Below are 18,678 nucleotides of genomic sequence, written 5' to 3' on the forward strand. Positions count from 1 at the left end.
CGCTGCTCCTGGGAATTTCCCGCTGCTCCTGGGAATTTCCCGCTGCCCGCTGCTTCTTGGAATTTCCCGCCGCTGCCTCCCTGCGGCCCCGCCCCCCTGTGATTCCATTCGCCGCCCCGCTCCCGCCACCCAGCTGCTCCTCCCTCCCGGCTCCTTACTTATGACGCCCCCAGAGCGACCGCGCAGCGGACGCGCGCAGCGGGAGCGCCTATTGAGCGCCGAAGGTGCGCCAAAGGTAAGCCCGTCTGCGCCCGTCCGCGCCTGGACCGCGCCCAGCACCAGACCCCCTGGACCTCGCCCTCGCCAGCACACCCTGCACATCTACGACACCAAAACCCTCCACGCACTCAACGCCAGCCGAAACACCGCCTGCTACCGAGCCACCCCGAGACGCACCCACGGACCCTTCACCTGCCTGACCTGCCGCTTCACCAGCCTCCGACCCAACACCGCACCTGCTAAACCGAGCCCCAGCAACAAACACCTGATGTGCATCCTGCTCAACACCCGCTCCGTTCACAGGCATGCCGTCGAACTCTGGAACCTCCTCGACTCGACAGCACCAGACATCGCCTTCCTGACGGAAACCTGGATGAACGCCTCCTCAGCGCCCGACGTCGCCATCGCCATCCCGGAAGGCTACAAAATCACCAGGAAGGACCGCGTCAACCAGACAGGAGGAGGCATCGCCATCATCCACAAGAACACCATCCGTATCACGACCAACTCCGATGACACCTTCACCTCCGCCGAACACCTCCACTTCCAGATACACACCGACCCCAAGACCACGCTCAGAGGCACCCTCGTCTACAGACCACCGGGACCACGCACACAGTTCAGCGAAGACATCACAGACTTCGTCAGCCCGCACGCCATCAATTCCACCGACTACATCCTCCTGGGGGACCTCAACTTCCACATGGAGGACAACAAGGACCGCAACACCACTGCTCTGCTGGACAACCTGGCCAACCTCGGACTCAAGCAACTGGTAACCACCCCCACCCACTACGCCGGCCACACGCTTTACCCAGTCTTCTCATCCAGCAAATACGTCACCTTCAGCCACTCCACCAATCTCCAGTGGACTGACCACAGCTGCGTCCACTTCAGCTTCAGTAAAACGACGACCCACCACCACCCTCAACAAGCCCCCCGCAGGAGCTGGAACAAGATCACCGGCGACCAGCTCACCACCTTCCTCAGCCAGAACCCCCCCACCAGCTCAACGAACCCCAACGAAGCCGCCAACAACCTCACACAGTGGATCACCAACTGCGCAGACGCCCTCGCACCACTGAAGAAGAACCCCCCCAGCAGACGCGGCAGCAAGAAAGCCTCCTGGTTCACCGACGAGCTCATCACCTCCAAGAAGAACTGCCGCTCCCTGGAGAACACCTGGCGCACCAACCAGACCACAGACAACATGACGGCCCTCAAACACGCCACCCGCAAACACCACCAACTGATCCGCGCCACAAAGAAGACAGCCTTCAAGGAACGACTGGACAACAACACCCACAACAGCAAGGAACTCTTCAGCATCGTCAAAGAGCTCTCCAACCCCGACGCTGGAAACAATGACATCACTCCCTCGCAAGACCTCTGCGACTCCCTCGCAGCCTTCTTCCACGACAAGATCGCCAACATTCACAACAGCTTCGGCCCACCAACTACGAACCCCACCACCGAACTGATGCCCCCCACCACCACCCTCCGCACCTGGACCCCAGTCAGCACCGAAGACACAACACGCACAATGAACACCATCCACTCCGGATCCCCTACGGACCCCTGCCCACACCACATCTTCAACACGGCCGACCACATCATCGCACCCCACCTCCGCGACATCATCAACGCCTCCTTCAACACCGCCACCTTCCCGGAGTGCTGGAAACACGCCGAGATCAGTGCCCTGCTGAAGAAACCAACTGCAGACCCCTCCGACCTCAAGAACTACCGCCCCATCTCGCTCCTCCCGTTTCCTGCCAAAGTCATCGAGAAGACCGTCAACAGACAGCTAGCCGCCTTCCTCGAGACCAACGGATCCCTCGACCACTCGCAATCCGGCTTCCGAGCCAACCACAGCACGGAGACCGCCCTCATCGCAGCCACAGACGACATCAGATCCCTAATGGACAACGGGGAAACTGCGGCCCTCATCCTCCTGGACCTCTCCGCAGCGTTCGACACTGTCTGCCACCGCACCCTGGTACAGCGCCTGAACAACACTGGCATCCAGGAGAAGGCCCTGGAGTGGATCACCTCATTCCTCGCCGGAAGAACCCAGAGAGTCCGCCTCCCCCCGTTCCGGTCAGCGGCCACCGAAGTCATCTGCGGCATTCCACAAGGGTCATCGCTCAGCCCCACCCTCTTCAACGTCTACATGAGCCCCCTCGCAACCATCGCACGTCAACACAACCTCAAGATCATCACCTACGCCGACGACACCCAGCTGATCCTCTCCTTCACCAGCGACCCGGACGCCGCCAGAGCCAGCCTACACAAAGGGATGAAAGACGTCGCCGAATGGATGAAGAACAGCCGCCTGAAACTGAACTCAGACAAGACGGAGGTCCTCATCCTGGGATCATCACCCTCCGCCTGGGACGACTCCTGGTGGCCCCCCGCCCTGGGAGCCACCCCCAAGCCAACGGACCACGCACGCAACCTAGGCTTCATCCTGGACTCCTCCCTCTTGATGACCAGACAAGTCAACGCCGTCTCGTCTTCATGCTTCAACACCCTGCGCATGCTTCGAAAGATCTTCCGGTGGATCCCCACCGAGACCAGGAAGACGGTCACCCAGGCCCTCGTCACCAGTCGGCTGGACTACGGGAACGCCCTCTACGCCGGCACTGCCGCCAAACTCCAGAAGAAACTCCAACGGATCCAGAACGCCTCAGCACGACTCATCCTGGACATCCCCCGACACAGCTACATCTCCGGACACCTGAGAGACCTGCACTGGCTCCCCGTCAACAAAAGAATCACGTTCCGACTCCTCACCCACGCACACAAGGCCCTCCACGACCTGGGCCCCAAGTTCCTCAACAGCCGCCTGACCTTCCACAAGCCCACCCGCCAGCTCCGCTCCGCCAGCCTCGCTCTCGCCACCGTCCCCCGCATCCGCAGAGCCACCGCTGGAGGAAGATCCTTCTCCTACCTGGCAGCCAAGACATGGAACTCCCTCCCCATCCACCTCCGGACAACGCAAGACCATCTCGCCTTCAGGAAGCAACTCAAGACCTGGCTGTTCGAGCAGTAGCGTTCCCCCCCCACCCCCAGCGTCTTGAGACCCTCCGGGTGAGCAGTGCGCTATACAAATGCCTATGATTGATTGATTGAATATTGATACTGATAATGGAGAACTGTTGTACTTTCTCATCGGGGAGGGAGCCTGAGAATCAAGGTCATCTCACCATTGCTCAGGAGCACTGCTGGCCAATGGAAAAGTACTTATGAGGATGTGGCCTGACTAGAGTGCGTGATTCATGTAGGATTCTGGGTAGCCATTTGTGCTAGTGATGTATCATGACTAGGGAAAGAGCCCCACACATTCTTCTCTGCCTTGAAAGAAAGAGAGAGAGAGAGAACTTCTTAGAATGAGCTTTGTCTTAGTAGCTTCATACTGCTTGACCCAACTGATGTGGGGAGACTTCTTAGGAAGACCTCACACGCTGACTCCTTAACTGATCCTGCTGTGAGAAATGCTTATTTAGGGTAGTCCAATTAATGCTAGTGTAGGGACAGACTAATGCATTATTCCCACAATCTTTCGATGAAGGGGAACTTGGACGTTTCTTCCCTAATGTTTTGTATCCTGATTTTTTAACTAATTATTTTGTGCATGTTGCACCGCCTTAATTTTCTTAGTAGATTTGGCTTTGTATTAGCCCCAATGTATTTCTACACCCTCATTTTTAGGTGTGCGTATGTTCAGTTATTTTTAGTTTTGTAATAAACCAACTAACCTTAATTGGTGGTCTGTGATCATTAAGAGTCAAAATTAATTGTAATTTAAATGATTGACCCCCTGATGATTTCTCCCCCCCCCCCACGCTTTCATGCTGAGAAAAAGTACCATCGACTCGAGGTTCTAGGGCAGATCTAGAATGTGGAAAATCGGCTCCTTCAATGGCATCACTCCTTTGCTGGTTCGGCTCAGCCAGATGCTGTCTGTTTAATTTCATAATCTAATAAACAAATTATAGAGGCATGTTATCTCTTCATTGCTTGGCTGTGCTGCCTCAATTATGGCCATTCGCTCGCTCTCCATGTGAGCACCTATGAGTCCTGACTAACTTCACCAGACACAGGCAGCGATGACACTTTTCACTAAGAATGTGTCACGTATTGTCAGTAGAAATTTTGATTTGCTTCTATGTAATGAGAAAAACATCTGTTTTCTAGATAATTAAATGTGTGCTTTGCTCAGTAATCATGTTATGATGTACCTTCAGTGGTTTATTGCCTCACCAAATATTTAGAGTACCAGCTGCCACTGGTAAACCTTGAAGTTATATGGTGTAAAAATGTACAGAGAATAGCAACTTGGGAGAACAAGTCCCTTCAGAGGTGCCAGGGGGCTTCCCTCTTTGACAAAATGTTGAAAACTCAGGATGAAATTCCACATTGCACAGTACCTTTTTACATACATTTGCTAAAAATCCAGATGTTCTAAAAGAACTGCTGCAATAAATTTCTGGTTTACCAGACAGACAAGCCTCTCCCTTGCGATGTTGGGACTCACCCTCCCTAAGAAACCTTTGATAGCAACATTTAAGTAACATTTCCCTAACATTTCCCTAACATTTCGCTGGAGTTCTAAAAGTATTACAGGCACTTAAAAGAAATACGATCGCTCAATGTCAGATGGTTGAAGATTTTTAAGTCAAGTCTACCAGACTGGACAAGCTGTCGAGTTGAAAAATCCCTATTGTTGGTTTACTTAGATCTCATAGTGTGTTTAAAGTCCACCCATTGCTTACCATTCATTGCCTTTACTGGTACTTTTATTCGCTTTGTTCTTATTGTATGTCTTGCCTTGTCCACCTTGTGTTTGCCCCTCCCCTGGAGCATAGGCTCTTTTTTGTGTCCTTCCATTGGTCGCTGTTAGGGAACAACTTTTTTGTTTTTGCCTTACCACTCCTCAAGAGTTCATCTGTTTTTCTTCTCCTCCTCTCACACCCTGTTGCTCTCTCTTGTCCATCTGCCTTTCTCCCATGCACCTGTGTCTCCTATTTGGTTTTAATTAAGCCCTCCATGAGTACATGGGATTTCTACCTATCTCCTTGGTGTGCTCTTCTGCCCACTTCCGCTCTGTGTTGCTACCTCTCAGCTGTGGGCTTCGCTCCTCCCACCCTGCATTCTCTATTCCCTCTCTCACCTGGGTTCTCTCCGGCTCGTTATCCCCCGTGTAGTGCTTCTTTTCTCCATCCTCCTCCAAAGCTGCTCCCCCTTAACATCCCCCCCCCCCCCATCATCTGCAGTCCTTTGCTTTTTTAATTGGGGCATTCGCGCTAAAAAATATATTTTTTTATTGACAGATACAAATGGTGTCCCCCATCTTGGATCGGGAAATGAGAGATGAAACCAAATAGTGCCCACATCATTCTGCTTTGGCTCGCTTGCCTTGTGATGCATGCACACTGCATTGGACTGATACGATCACCATTGCACCATTTTTTATTTATTTAGTCAATGCTGCACAGTGTCCCGACACTATACAGCAATGCCTATATCAACTGGCAAAAAGCCATGACGTCCCTAAAGCAGGACCAATTGGATTTGCCAATGATTGCTTAAAAAAAAGTTGCACCTTTCTTCACTTCACTTTTTCATTTTGCATCTTCAGGTTTCAATCTAGATTCTCACACATACATTATGATTGAGTAGCTTTTGGAAAGGGGAGGGGTAGAAAACAAAAAAAATAAAATAAGAATTTCGCAATTACTGGACAAATACACTTGAGCTAGACAAATACTGCAGGCTCATAATTCAATGCTACTACTCAATTAATCAGAGCTTGAAGGCTCGAAAGAGTTAAAGCAATTGTACCGGGTCAGGCCTCAGACAGCAGAAGCAATAACATAATTAAAAGCTTTATTAACATGGACGATGAAATGCATCCAAACCATATAATAGGGATATCAGCAATGGATATTTGATAACAAGCAGTCAACATCAGGGTTAAGCTAACTCTACTCAGCAGGACACATATATTTCAGAAATGACATAATTTTGCTCAAAACACCATCTTGCGAATTTCTGAAAAAATGCAAACATAAATCACGAAATACAGGATTTTCACGTTGCATACCAGGATTTAATTTCCCAAAACAGAAGATTGCTCTTTTCACGAAATTAACTAGTATTTTGCTATGCAATATCAGTTTTCGTGTTTTCTTAATACGTACATCTTCTGCCCCAAACAGCAGCCAACCAATTCCTCCAGGCACTGAAATATATTGGCACTAAACATACACATATTTGTTTCCTAATGATTATGTGTCACCATCCTCAAATATCAGGTTTTACTGTCACAGGTCAGTGGTGCCCACCATCATTATGCCAGGGATAGCCAGAATCATGTCACAAATGCCTGCAATAATTTGAGAAGGGGTTGCTGTTATGCCACGAATAGTAGGCATGTTGTCAAGAATGGCTCTTGCATGTCAGGTCTGCCCAGAATGTTGACAAGAATAGAATAGTCGCAATTGAGTATGTGCCACTGTGATACCAGTGATAGCCAGAATGTCAGCAAAAATGGCTCCAGTATGTCATATAGCGACCACTATTGTGCATGGTAAAGGCATAAGAATGGCCACAATCTGTCAGGTAAGGGCAAATATTATCTTATCATATATAAGCAAGTGCTGCGGCCTGAATTTCCAAAAGGATATCAAGCCTTTCCTAGTGGAGAGGAAGAAAGAGGTGAATCAGGTCCCAAGGGAGTATGTTGGTCTCCCTCTGCTTAATCTTTGGGCAATGGGGCATCCAAAGATATTGGAGTAGACGCCTCACTCACTTATCATGACATGCTTCATCATAGGCATCTATCCACACCCAGGTAAGATGGTACTACCTGGGCGGACTCAACCAAAGGTGTTATGGGAGTTCTTATATAAAGCAGGTACTGGTCATGCAGGGTACCAGATAAGTGATACTAAAAATACCTTCAGCTATTCCCAAACAATATGTTTATTAGGAGGGTACCTGGGGCATGAATAAAAACGTGAAACATTCAGGGTTTTCTGAATGTAATCATTTGGTTATACCTATGCTAAAGTGCCAACATGTTTCGGCCCGCACTATGAGCCCAAATGGGTCTGGGGCCTTTTTCAGGGCTGATTATCTACTGCTAAGTGTCCCTGCTTCTGAAAAATGCATGTATTCCATGCACTAAAATGAGGCCTAATGTGCTCACCTGTCCTAATTGTGTCCTCAGTAGCTTCTCTACTGGGTTTCATTATTTGGCAACATGCGGATCAGGCAGTTGGTGCTGCCTTATAGTCACACATTCGTCAAAGTACAAGCACCATTTGAGTACATCCGTGTCTCGCTATGTCCACCACCAAGTGACTAATATGGATGTTCTCAATAATGCCACCTATATATCAAGGATGCCATCATAACATTCCAGCGATAATTATAATATCACCAAGAATGGCCACTATATGTGAGGGATGGCAAATATTATGCCAGGACTAGTATGGATGTTATCAATAATGCCACCAATATACCATGCATGGCTTCATAAAATTCCAAGGATAATAAGAATATCACCAAGAATGGCCACTATATGTCAGGGATGGGCAGCTATTATGTCCTGGGTACCCAGAATGTTGATTAGAATAATATGTCATGTGTCTGCCACTATTATGCCAGAAGCGTCAACAATGCCTCCAAGCACACCCAATATATGGAAAGCATACCCAGAATGAGGCCAGTGCTCACGACGTCCACTATTTTGCCACTAACAGGGTGAGCCCCAACTCGCCAAGGGAGGGTACGATTTGCCTGGCACACCACAAAAGTATTAAAATAGTTAACTCATAACCTCCGGATTTTTAGCTAATTTATGCAAAAAAAATGTGTGCTGTAAAATTCAGAATTTGGCACTGCTTTTTCAAAATGTTTTTGGGGATACCCACCCCTCTTGAAGTCTGCTGAAGGGGGCAAATTCTCGAGCATCGTTCACTTGATTGCCCCTATTAGCGGTAGCTATTTACGTTCAGCTCACCACTTTCAAAGTTTACACGCGCCTCTGAATCGCCTGCATGATGTAGAACCGCTGGGTCATCACAGGACGTTGCAGGTATCACACAGGGGATTGCCACTTTCAAATGAGAGTGTTAGTTTTAACGGGAGTATCAGCAGAACACTTTCTTGGCATTCTTTAAGTATTAATGAAACGTGTTTTTTTTGTTTGTTTTACAAATATCTAAGTACCTCCCCGAGAACGTGTTTTTTAAAAAAGCGTTGCCTAGAATAACTCATTGCTTCTGTGTTTCCGTCGACGTTCTCTCTGTTTTCTAACATGTGGCCTTTCTATTCACAGCCCGTGCTGGTGGAGAGGGCCAGAAGATCAGCTAATGACCAAACTGTGGAGCACGAAATAAGAACAAAGATACACCCCACTACAAAACCCTCAGGATACATGTGTTTCTGTTGCGCTGTGCCCATATGTTTGTACAAAGGGAGTCCCGGTACAACTCGCCAATAATACAGTTTCATTTCTCATTAAATATGTATATATATGTTTTATTAGCAAAAGGTACTATTCTGACCCTCGAAATAAACACTATTGTGTAGGCTGATAACATTTTCTTTTTATACACCTCTTGCTTAACCCCTTCGCTGCCAGGCCTTTTCCCCCTCCTGTGCCACGCCCATTTTTGGCTATTTGGGGTAGTGCGCGCTGAGGCCCCTGTAACTTTTTGACCACATAAGGTATCCATGCCAAATTTGCGTCCTTTTCTTCCAACATCATGGGGATTCTGAAGGTACTCAGGGTTTGTGGATTTCCCTGGAGGGGTCACAGAAATGAGTCAAAATACAGCAACATTTAGTTTTTTTTGGGAAAAATGGGAAAAACGGGCTGCAAATGAAAGCATCTGGGGTTTTCCCTGTAAATGTTATCAAAAAAGGGTTTGTGGGGCTGAAATCACCATTTTCCCAGATTTTAGGGGATACCAGACTTTTGTCAGAAACCCACCATTTTTTACACAGTTTTGGCATTTTTCTGGGACATAGCCTATTTTTGCTATTTTTTGTGCTTTCGACCTCCTTCCAGTTAATGGTAGAAATGGGTACAAAAGCAATAATGGATCCTGGAAAGCTATACATTTTAGAGAAGTAGACAAAATTCTGAATTCAGCAAGGGGTCATTTGTGTAGATCCATCAAGGTTTCTTTATAGAAACTAACAGTTAAATATAGGATAAATTGAAAATTTGCTGAAAACAAATTATTTTGTGTCAACGTTTTCACCTGTAACTTCTTCTAATTATGACAGCTCTTTGGAAGCAATATACTGTTACATCCGCTGAACATTACTGGTTGTGGGGATATATAGGACTTGTAGGTTCACCAAGAACCCGACGAACCCAGAGCCAAAAACTGAGCAGCAACTTGCAATGGTTTTTTATTATGTACCAGGTATATAGTAATTATTCTGTAAAAATGTGTACATGGAAAAATCGGTATGAAAGACACCTATGTATTTCTAAAATGGGAACAAAATATAGAGTTTAGAAACAGTAGATATTTGCACATTTTCGAAATTGGGAATACTCATACTAGCATGAGAATTATCAGTCATTTTTTAGAATGACTTCTTTTTTACACAATGTCTTTCATTTGGAAGGCAGAAATGCATCGAAAGTCAACAACAGTTCCTTTACCAATCTGAATTACCCTAAGTGTCCTGATAAAAATGGTACCTCACTTCTATGGGTAGGCATAGTGCCCACAACAGGAAATGGCTCAAAACCCAACGTGAACACACCACATTTTCGCAATGCAAAATTACCCTTTTTTAGCAAAGTGCCTAGCTGTAGTTTTTTAACCCTAGCTCTGCCGGCACCTAGGGAAACCTAGCAAACCTATACATTTTTGAAAACTAGACACCCAGGGAAATCCAGGATGGGGTGACTTGACTGCCTCACACCAGGTTCTGTTACCCAGAATCCCTTGCAAACCTAAAAAAATGCCAAAAAAACACATTTTCCCCACATTTCTCTGGTGGAAAGTTCTGGAATCTGCGTGGATCCACACATTTCCACCCACCCCGCGTTCCCCAAAGTCTTCCGAGAAAAAATGGTACCTCACTTGTGTGGGTCGGCCTAGTGCCCGCGACAGGAAACGGCGCAAAACGCAACGTGGACACACCTCAATTTCGCTGTGAAATATGACCCATTTTTGGCAAAGTGCCTAGCTGTAGTTTTTTAACCATAGCTCTGCCGGCACCTAGGGAAACCTAGCAAACCTATACATTTTTGAAAACTAGACACCCAGGGGAATCCAGGATGGGGTGACTTGACTGCCTGCCACCAGGTTCTGTTACCCAGAATCCCTTGCAAACCTAAAAAATTGCCAAAAAAAACACATTTTCCCCACATTTCTGTGGTGGAAAGTTCTGGAATCTGCGTGGATCCAGAAATTTCCACCCACCCCGTGTTCCCCAAAGTCTTCTGAGAAAAATGGTACCTCACTTGTGTGGGTCGGCCTAGTGCCCGCGACAGGAAACGGCGCAAAACGCATCGTGGACACACCTCAATTTCGCAGTGAAAAATGAACCTTTTTTGGCAAAGTGACTAGCTGGTAGTTTTTGAACCCTAGCTCTGCCGGCACCTAGGGAAACCTACCAAACCCACACATTTCTGAAAACTAGACACCCGGGGAATTCCAGGGAGGTATGACTTGCGTGGATCCCCTAACGTTTCCTTACCCAGAATGCCCTGCAAACCTCAAATTTAGCTGAAAAAATCTCCTTTTTCACACATTTTTGTGCGGGAAAATTGTGGCATCACCGGGCTGACACAAATTTCCTACCACCCAGCATTCCCCCGGGTCTCCCGATAAAAACGGTGCCTCACTCGTGTGGGAGGCCCAAGTACCCGCGACAGGCAAGGGCCCACAACGTAGTGAGGCAACACGAAAATTTCCTATCTCAAAACGACCTGGTTTTGCAAGGGGGGTCACTTGGGTTTTTGGCCCGGTGCTCGGCGGCCAACTAGGGAAACCTACCAAACCCACACATTTCTGAAAACTAGACACCTGGGGGATTCCAGGGAGGTATGGCTTGCACGGATCCCCCAGCGTTTCCTTACCCAGAATGCCCTGCAAACCTCAAATTTAGCTGAAAAAATCACCTTTTTCACTCATTTTTGTGTGGGAAAGTTGTGGCATCACCGGGCTGACACAAATTTCCTACCACCCAGCGTTCCCCTGGGTCTCCCGATAAAAACTGTGCCTCACTCGTGTGGGAGGCCTAAGGACCCGCCACGGGCAAGGGTCCAAAGCGTAGTGAGGCGCACTACGTTTAGGACGCTTGCCTGTTGAGGCGCGCTACGTTGTGGGCCCTTGCCTGTCGTGAGCTAAGAATTCATGAAGGGACATGAAACATACTAGTTCAAGCAGTCTCCCAGAAAGGAAGAGACCACATAGCGCACACAGCTTATGCGTCAGTTCATAAAGGAAGCCAGGTGAGCATGCATTAAATCAAGATTAGCCAAGGAAAGTTCCAAAAAGCATTAGGCAACAGTTCATCTGTCACCCATGCCAGCCAGGTAAGATCTAATGCTGCAACAACTGTCTGTTAATTCAAGCAATATTACATTCTTGAAATTACGGGGGAAACACCTTCTGGAATCATCTCATCTGGTCAGACCACTCAGTCAATTTGTCAGTTCGTATAGGATGAGTGTCAGGCGACAAAAAGAAGACATAAATTGTAGAGAAATAGGTGGGACAATTACACAGTCCTTTATAAATCCAGTGTGTGAATCGTTAGAACAATGCTCCTTTAGCAAGAGCTCATAGGGAGTTCAGGAGGACAGTTTCCCAAGCATCTGGCCAGGATTGTATCAGTAAAATGAAGCAAAGTATCTTGTACAGTACATGAGAATTCTTAGTTTCACGTTATTTGTTATACTGAGGAATTCTTTCAAGAGCAGTAGATTCAGCTTGGCAAAAAACTTCAAATTTTTCAGTAAGGCCCATGTTAAATTTAGCCAATTGAATGAAAAATATATAAAATTATTAAGCATACATTCATAGGAAATATAAAGACATTATGATTCTAGTCTAACTGTGATGCACTTGAAATCATGTAGTATGGTTACAAATAATACATGTCAGTATGACAGACTTCTACTTTTTCTAATGTACTAATGTGTAAATATATTTAAAATGTTAATGAATTTAATTTGACCTGAGTGCAATTCATTAATACATGTATGACACGCAATTTCAGTCAATACTTTATTTCGGCTAACAATAGCCATAAAAGTCAACACATAAAACACAATACATAAGTCCATGATACATAAAACACAATACATAAGTCCATGATAAACAAATTACATACAATTTATAAAGGTGGATATTTATCCATGATTAAGCAATACCAAATAAAATATAAATAACACATTAAATTAGCTAAAAGCCAGAATTCTTATAATAAGTAATATTAAAAGTGAGGTAGACTTGAGGATGATCTGGTAGCTAAAGTAATCCATAGTTCCTCTTTCTGCGATTACAATTTATGACTGCAACGTTTCCTAATAAGGTACACATTGAATAAATATCTACTTATGCCATATACCATTACTTGGGAGGAGTTAAATTTTAATATGCGCTCAGCTACTTTGTATGACTCAACCCCCATATTCCTACAAAGGGGTTTGATCCAAGAGGTCCTTGGTTTCTTGTAAGCCGGACAGAAAAAAAGAATGTGGGGAATATCTTCCCTAGCCCCAAGGGGACACATAGTACACGAATCCGTTCCATTTTCCCCAGCCCACCTACATGTGTAGGAGTTTAACAATAAAACCCCATACCTAAATTGTAGATAGAGAGATTTTGCTAAGGGAGGAGCAATCTCATCCATAAATTCCTCGAAATTAGGTGAATCTTTTGCGTTTAAAAAATTCTGGGTCAAAGTACCAATACAAGAGCCCAGAGTTCATTCACCATTAACATGGGACCAAAAGGTATCCTTGAGGAGTTTTTTGGAAAGCTGAGTCAAATTATGGGGCTCCTCCCAAAAATTAAGAAGCCCTAATCTCTTAAACGATGTGCAAATATATTTCAGCCATGGGGTTTTCAAATACACGTCCAATTTAATTAGTTCGATCAACCCATCCTTATAGTCTATCAGCTCAGGGGTTGACCATACCCTAATCCAGTACAATAATGGTCTTAATGAAGCTAAGTGCTCTGTTCTTTTGAGATTGATGTCTAAAAACAGGGGGACAACTGGAGTACGAGTCGGTATTTTAAGTAGACTACGCACAAATGTATTTTCTATCAACGCAAATTTGGTAGAATTACTGTATCCCCATATCTCGGCACCATAAAGGGCTGCTGATTGAGCCTTGGCTTTAAAAACCTCCAGTGCTGGTGTAATGGCTTTGGAGCTACTTGCTCCGTGCACCTTTAGGATAGGGAAAGAGTTCTGTTTAAGGGACAGTAAGCTTTTATTTTGCTGGCCTTGCCAGGTCAACTTGTTATCTAATATCAAACCCAAGTAGTTAAAGCTTTCTACCTTTTCCAATATGCGGTTCTCTAAGAGCAAGTTTTTCCTAAACGTTTTGGTAGGGTTTATGGCCATGTATTTTGTTTTCATTGGGTTAATTTCTAGCCCCTTTTCCACGCAATAATTATGGAAAGTATTAACCAAATTTTGCAAACCTCTCGGGGTCTGAGAGATAAGGATAGTATCGTCGGCAAAAAGTAAGGAGGTAATTAATTCACCAACTAATTTTGGGGAGTCGTGGGCACAGTTCCTCAGGTATGTTGGAATATCATTAACGTACAATGAGAACAGTGTGGGTGCTAATACGCATCCTTGACGCACCCCTCTATCTACAGGAATCGCTTTAGATAGTTCTCCAGCTTTTCCCCATCTGATTTTTGCATAGTTCCCTGTATGAAGTTTGATGAGTTCATTAAGTAGCTCCCCAGGGATGTCTAGCTTCTTTAGTGTAGACCACAGCAACTTCCGGGGAACGAGATCAAAAGCAGCCCTTAAATCTATAAATGCAACGTAAAGACTACCCTGTCTGATCTTTATGTATTTCCAACAAATACACATAAATCTAAACACCTGGTCGACTGTACTTATTTTAGATCTGAAGCCGGCTTGGTATTTGGACAATAGTTTTGTCTCCTCAATCCAAATTAAAATCCTATTTAAAATATGTCTGGCAAAGATTTTTTGTAAAACATCAATTAAACTAATGGGGCGGTAGTTGCTAGGATCATGGCGATCACCTTTTTTAAAAATTGTTATGATTTCTGCCCCTTTCCATGATTCTGGAATTGGTGTACCGGCCACAATTGAGTTACTTAAAAAGTTAATGTACGGCCCCCACACTTTGACATCGTGTTTCAACAAGTCACCAGGAATTTTGTCAGGGCCAGGGGCCTTACCTATTTTTACAGCTAATAATGCCTGAACTGTTTCTTCTAAAGTAAAATGTAATGGTACAGTACTACTAACTGGATTAACGTCTACATTAACTAGGGACAAATCATCCTTACTAATCGTATAAAGTTTAGAAAAGTGATCACACCAGGTCAGTTCATCCAGAAAAATATCCTTGGGTGATCTACCCTTTTTATTTCCCTTAGTAATTAGATTCCAGAACGTACTTTGGTCATGTAACTTAGCTGCACTCAGTAAGTCATCCCAAAGATTAGCATCCCATACTTTTTTAGCTTGATTCAAGGTGTTTTTGTAAATCAGTCTTGCATTTTTTATGTCACATTGGCTCCCATTTTTTACTGCGCGAATCAATTGTAATTTAGCAACCCTACAATCTTGGTTATACCATTGGTTTCCTAGTTCGACCTGATCCATAGTTTTATTCCCTTCTTTTTTATAAACCTTACTCAGAAGGAGAGATAATGCGTCGACCAACTTCAAATGTAAATCAAGAACTCCCCGGGTGCCTAAAGATGGTATTTGGGGAGACCCTATGATTTCACTGAATTTATTATAAATGTTGGCCAGCGCTTCTTTTTTACCCGCAATGTAAGACCATTTTATGGCACGTCTATTATTAGAAATCTGTGTGTCTCCAATCGGGGAATTCAATGGGCCTTCTACAGGTAATCTTAGAAGGAAAAGAGCAGGGTCTAACCATAATTGGAGGGGGAAATGATCACTCTCCATTCTGGGGTCAACCTTAAAATCAATTAATGATCTCCATAAATTTCGAGAGGCCATTACGAAGTCAATATGTGACCTGATACTTCCCTTGAAATAAGTGGGAGCTGATGGAGTATCTGAAGGGAAGCGACCATTACATGATCTTAGATCATGTGACACAGTCATCTGTAGGATCTGTGTGGTGGCTGTTGTACTTTTAGCATAGCTTAAGGCCTCCAGGGGCATGATACCACTAGCAGTATCTTGTTCATCAAATAGACTATCAAGAACCTGGATAGGTTCGTATTTACAGTTAAAATCTCCGCAGATTAAAAAACGAGCATTATCTCCCAATCCATCTAGGGTGGAATCCAGGATTTCTATCACCTTGGATTCTCTATTTGATGGATATGGTCTATTATATATGTTTAGTAAGTAAATAACACTTTTGTTACTGGTCACAATTTTTAGTCCTAACAAGTCCGGGCAAGGAGTAGACAGCTGACTAACCTCTATTTCTAGGAAAACTTTAACCCAGATGACCAACCCCCCTGATGCCCTTCCCCTATTGGATGGCATCGCTTTAGAGCCAAAAGTTTTATATCCTACTCTATGAGGGGGTTCTACCATCCAGGTTTCCTGAAGGGCAATTATATCATGTTTTTCAAAAAAAGAACATACTGCCACATCCATCAGGTTCCTAGAGAGGCCAGCAATGTTCCAAGACAATAGGCTGACATTAAAATTCTCAGTTATCTTTGGAGAAATTTCCCTTAATCCAATGTCAACACTAGTATTATTAGACACTGGCAAGTTATCTAGTACCATTGTATATTCATCAATGACAATTTTATGGCCTAATGTCTTTGCCTGTGCTGTAATTATCTTTGGAACAGTATCAAGCCCAGCTTCTACTTGCACTCCCCGCTTACTTCCAGAGGACCCATCTGTCTGTGACTGCTCATCCAGTAGGTTGGAAGGAAACCCCAGTGCCACCGTATTTTTAAAACCAGGGATTCCACTTCTGTTTAAAGTCTCTAAAGGGTGAGTAACCAGCAATGAGACTAAGCTCTTATTTTTGTCAGCCTCTGGGAGTCAATCATTTTCATCTAGGTCCCTCAACACTGCATATCTATTTGCCATAGGGATTTCAAATTGTAATGAATTATTATTAATACAAATAGGACTACCCTCGATTGTTTTTTGAAATGATCTGTCTGGGTGTCTATAAAAAAAGCCCAAAGGGTGTACACGTACAGCATTTCCTCCTGATGCAAGGGAAGCTGCCCTTAGGAGTGTAGTTGCCACATGCTGGGGATGTCTGAAGTTTATTATGACACAATCCCCCTTACATGTTTTCCTTGTATTACCTAACCAGGCAACTCGTCTAGTGGACAATATTTGGTTAGAGAAGTTCGTGGGGAAACCACAGTTTTTATTTAGCCAGGCAACTGATTTCCTCTTAAGTGAATCATGTGATTCATCCAAGGATTTAGGAGTACCAGGGACAAGTGGAGGGACATTAGACAAAATAACCACATATGGTTCGCAAGCTGGTGGAAGATTGGCACAAATTGGTTTTTGTGCTATAGCTATAGGACCCTTGCTACTAGATGGATCTATGTTGGTTCGAATACCACCACCAACTGGTTGCAGTGTTGTCATGCAGCCAGTTAAAGTTCCCCCCTCTAGAGGAGGATCCGGGGCAGTATGAACAGGTTTCAATGGTACCTTAGGCGGTATAATATGCTGTTTCATTCCGTCCACAAGACCACCCAGCCTCGATACCTCTATTGACAGGGTTTCAATTTTATCTACAAAAGGCTTGATCATGAGCACCAGTTTTTCCTCCAAAATTTTGGCTATAGCCTCAGCGAGAGTAGAGCTCTCAGCTTCATTACGGGTCTGTGTTTTAGCATGAACCACAGCAGGCCTCCGAGGTTGATCTGGCAGTGATTTATGATGTGCACTACCCTTCTTAAATTGAGACTTTCTACATTTTCTAACTGCTCTTTTCGGAGGAGAAGGAGGAAGTTCAAGCTCACTCTGGGACTCCAATATATCTTGGCTTAAAATATTGACCTCGTTGTCCACAATGCAATCAGATGAGTTCCCCACTAAGGTAGCTTCGGTTAAAGAGTTCCCTATAGCTGACCCGTGGGCACCATCATCTATACATAACTCTAAATTATCTTCCGGAGTCACCTTCCCAAGGGACTTGCGTCTTTCGTTATTTATCATGCTGACCCTTTTGACCAAGTAATTGTCCATCGTTACTTTAGCCTTTGCCATCATAAACACTGATTAGATCATTAAACAATTACAATGTAGTTGATATCACAAAGTAATCCCAAGGAAACAGGGTAAATACTAGTACACTATTGCAATAAATTTAAAAATTATACACCAACAAGTTAGGAGTTTTTGAAGAAAGAACAGTAACCAATAGTTACTACACTTAAAGATGTGACCTGTAAACAAGCGACTCCAAAACAATCAATAGAAGCTCATGACTGACTGAATCCATTAAAAAGGGGAATACTTGCAAGAGCGTGTCCACTAAGCAAGCAAGGGGGGTGGCCCGACCCGACCGCCTACGACCTCCTAACGGCCTCACAACGGCCCGCCCTTTGCCCGGGCTTAGCCCGGCGTTGCCCGCACGCGGTCCCGCGTCGCGGGGGTCGCGGTGGTGTTTTGTGTGCCTCCTGGTGCGAAAACTGCGTGGGCGGCTCCCCTGCCGCTACCAGTTCTGGGGGATGTAGTCCCGTCCCCACTCCGCGGCCGCAGATGGTGGAAGCGGCGGCGGGGGACGGAGCTTTCAGTGACAGGGGCGGTCCGGCGTCAGGGAGCAGCGGCGGAAATCAGCGACAGCGACAATCCCAGGTAAGTCCAATGGAGAAATTCGAGTCTGTAGTCGTCACCGCCTTGGCGTGATCTCAGGATCCGCTGTTGCACCTCTAGTAGCCGGCCAGGAACTCCGCAATTTATGAAAGTGTCCCGAAAGCATCATTATTATGGAATGCATGGCACTTAGTTTGCTTTTGTCATTTTGGTGCACACGTTTGCACATAAAAGATACATTTAAATTGAATTTGTCAGCATATTCAGATTAAATCTTGATGGTTAACTAGTTTTCCTTAGTTGTACACACATATAAATGATAATAAAGTATGATTAGAGAATTACTCATAACGTCAGACTTCACCATTTACACATTTCCTAACAAGTTAATAGAATATTGTTTGTTCCTTTATTAAATCATAATCTATATTATTTATATGAATGATATTG

Source organism: Triturus cristatus, chromosome 10 (assembly GCF_964204655.1).
Source record: "Triturus cristatus chromosome 10, aTriCri1.1, whole genome shotgun sequence".
Lineage (NCBI taxonomy): Eukaryota > Metazoa > Chordata > Amphibia > Caudata > Salamandridae > Triturus > Triturus cristatus.